Consider the following 4,081-nt stretch of genomic DNA (forward strand, 5'->3'; position numbering starts at 1 on the left):
CTATCCCGAGAAAAGATCAAAATTCAAAATTTGAAGTAAGTTTTCTCATGAATGTGTATCGCTTTTGCACCACTGTAAAGTTGAAAAACCATAAGTCGAACCATTGTAAGTTGGGGACTGTCTGTATATACTATTGTATACACCATGATCAAGTAGAATCTATCCTAAAAAGTCTACATTCATTTAACACACAAAATTCAATCAATATAATCATTTTTTATAGAACAAAAGATAAAAACCACATGATCATATCAATATACACAGAAAAAGCATTTGACAAAACAACACTTTCTTTGTAAAAACACTCAAAAAACTAGGAATGAAATGGGAACTTCCTCAATTTGATAAAAGGCATCTTTGGAAAAACCCATAGCCTACATCATATTTAGTGGTGGAAGACTGAAAGCTTTCTCCCTAAAATCAAGCATAAAACAAAGATCTATTCTTGCCACTCTGTTCAACATTGGATTGAGGGTTCAAAAGGAAGGAAGGAGGGGAGAAAGGGAGGAAGAAAGGAAAGAAGGAAGGGCATCTAGATTGGAAAGGAAGAAATATAACTATCTCTTTTTGCATATGACAAGACCTAACATACAGAAAATCCTAAGAAATCCACAAAACCTATTAGATCTAATAAATGAGTTCACACAAGATTGCCAGAAACAAGATCAATATACAAAACTCAATTGTAGGGCTTCCCTGGTGGTGCAGTGGTTGAGAATCTGCCTGCCAATGCAGGGGACACGGGTTCGAGCCCTGGTCTGGGAAGATCCCACATGCCGCAGAGCAACTAGGCCCATGAGCCACAACTACTGAGCCTGCGTGTCTGGAGCCTGTGCTCTGCAACAAGAGAGGCCGCAATAGTGAGAAGCCTGCGCACCGCGATGAAGAGTGGCCCCCGCTTGCCGCAACTAGAGAAAAGCCCTCTCACAGAAACAAAGACCCAACACAGCCAAAAAAAAATTAAAAAAAAAAAATAATAATTAAAAAAAAAAAAAAACTCAATTGTATTTCTAGACCCTACAAATGAGCAATTTGAAAATTAAATGAAGAAAACAATTCCATTTACATCAACATCAAAAAGAATTAAATACTTAGGAGTAAATTCAACAAAAGAAGTTCATTTGTACACCAAAAACTACAAAACATCTTTGAAAGAAATTAAAGAACACCCAAATAAATGGCAAGACGTCCCATGTTCATAGGTTGGAAGATAATTATAGCTAAGATGAATATAGACCCTAGATTGATCTACAGATTGAATATAATCCCTATCAAATAGCTCAGCTGCCTTTTTTGCAGAAATTGACAAGCCAACCCTAAAATTCATATGGAAATACAAAGGATCAGGAATAGCCAAATCAACCTAGAAAAAGAAGAACAGAGTTGGAAGACTTACACTTCCTGATTTCAAAATTTATTACAAAGCTATATTAACCAAGATTGTATGGTACTGGTATAAGAATAGACATACACATCAAGGCAATAGAACTGAGAGTCCAGAAATGAACCATCATATTTATGATCAATTGATTTTTGACAAGGTGCTAAGACAGTTCAATGGGAGAAAGAATAGTCTTTTCAACGAATGATGCTAGAACTAAATATCCACATGCAAAGGAATGAAGTTGGATGTCTTTCTCACACCATATACAAAAATTAACTCAAGATGGGTCAAAGGCCTAAATGTAAGAGTTGCAGCTAAAAGAACAAAAACAAAAACAAAAACAAAACACAACTCAGAAGACAGCATAGCTGTAAACCTTCATGATCTTGGATTAGGCAATGATTTCTTAGATATATCAAAAGCACAAGCAACAAAGGAAAAAAAATAAACTAGACTTCATCTATATTAAAAACTTTTAGGGGCTTCCCTGGTGGCGCAGTGGTTAAGAGTCCGCCTGCCAATGCAGGGGACACGGGTTCGTGCCCCGGTCCGGGAAGATCCCACATGCCACGGAGTGGCTAGGCCCGTGAGCCACAACTGCTGAGCCTGCGCGTCTGGAGCCTGTGCTCCGCAACGGGAGAGGCCCGTGCACCGCGATGAAGAGTGGCCCCCGCTCGCCGCAACTGGAGAAAGCCCTCGCACAGAAACGAAGACCCACCACAGCCTAAATAAATAAATAAATAAATAAATAAATTTAAAGCCATGTATTAAAAAAAAAAAAAATTCTTAAAAAAAAAAAACTTAGGTTTCAAAGGACACAACCAGGGAAGTAAAAGATAACCCACAAAATGGGAAAAAATATTTGCAAATCATATATCTGATAAGTAGTATAGAAATAATACAAAGAAGTATGACAACTCAACAATAAAAAAGACAACCCAATTTTAAAATGGACCAAGTATTCATTGGAGACATTTCTCCAATGAAAATATACAAATGGTCAATAAACCCATGAAAATATGCTCAATATCACTAGTCATTAGAGAAATACAGAAATCACAATTAGATACTACTTCACATGTACTAGGGTGGATATAGTTTTTAAAAAACAGAGAATAACAAATACTGGTGAGGACATGGAGAAACTGGAATCCTCATACATTGCTAGAGGGAATGTAAACTTGTACAGCTGCTTTTGGAAAAATTTGGCAGTACCTCAAAAAGTTAAACATGGAGTTACCATATGTCCCAGAAATTCCACTCCTAGCTGTAATACCTAAGAGAATTGAAAACATATGTCCATACAAAAACTTGTGCATGGATATTTCTAGCAGCATTACTCATAATAGCCAAAGGTGGAAACAACCGAAATGTCCATCAACCAGTGAATAGATAAAATATGTATCCATACAATGGATTCTTGTTCAGCAGTGAAAGGAATGAAGTACTGATACATGCTAAAACATGGATGAACCTTAAAAGCAGTGGAGAGATAGTAAGGATGGTGGACGCTTTTTGTGTTCTGAAGGGGAGAATTCCTGTGGCAGCTGAAGAGGGACAAGAGATCAGTGAGTTGGGCTTCCCTGGTGGCGCAGTGGTTGAGAATCTGCCTGTTAATGCAGGGGACACGGGTTCGAGCCCTGGTCTGGGAAGATCCCACATGCCACGGAGCAGCTGGGCCCGTGAGCCACAACTACTGAGCCTGCGCGTCTGGAGCCTGTGCCCCGCAACGGGAGGGGCCGCGATAGTGAAAGGCCCGCGCACCGCGATGAAGAGTGGCCCCCGCTTGCCGCAACTAGAGAAAGCCCTCGCACAGAAACGAAGACCCAACACAGCCAAAAAATAAAAATAAAAATATAAATAAATAAAGTAGCTATAAAATTAAAAAAAAAAAAAAAAAGAGATCAGTGAGCTGTTTTTTTGTTTTAACAGCTTTTCCAGCAAGTTTGTATGCTGATGGAAATGACTGCTCCTGCCATCATCCCTGCATTCTCCTGCCCTCCAGGAGACCCTGACAAAGGGAGAGGGAATGAAGGAGGAGTTTTCCTTAAAAGAAGCAGACGTTGTAAAGGAAGAGAAGGCAGAATTTAGGTCACAGCTGCACGCATCTTGGGAGATTTGATGATGTCGACAAAAGACAGAAACAGAAGATAACTTTTTAAAAGTGATATAAGAGGAATTCCCTGGCGGTCCAGCGGTTAGGACTCAGGGCTTTCACTGCCAGGCCGTTTCAATTCCTGGTCCGGGAACTGAGATCCTGCAAGCCACACGGCATGGGATGCGGGTGGGGGAGCGATAGACGAGTGAAAATTACCAGCTGACCCAGGTAAGGGTGAAACTGGGGAAGGAGGACACTTTTGGGAGTGGTGAATTAACTCATTAATTGTGGTGATGGCTTCATGGGTGTATAAATAGGCCAAAACTTATCAACGTGCACACTTTAAATGTGTGTAGTTTATTGCATGTCAATTATACCTCAATACAGAATAGAGCTGTGACACACACACACATACACACAAAAGATGAAGTTGAAAGACAGCTGCAGGTGGTCCCTGATAAAATCCGTATTCTGGGGAGATAAGTACTTCATAGGACTCACAGATCCTCAAAGGATCTTAAGGCTGGAAGGCCCCTCGGACACCCGCCTTCCCACCCCGCCGGCCCGCCCCGGCCCCGCCCGGCTCAAGACTCCAGTCC

Source organism: Balaenoptera musculus, chromosome 13 (genome assembly GCF_009873245.2).
Source record: "Balaenoptera musculus isolate JJ_BM4_2016_0621 chromosome 13, mBalMus1.pri.v3, whole genome shotgun sequence".
In the NCBI taxonomy this organism is placed as follows: domain Eukaryota; kingdom Metazoa; phylum Chordata; class Mammalia; order Artiodactyla; family Balaenopteridae; genus Balaenoptera; species Balaenoptera musculus.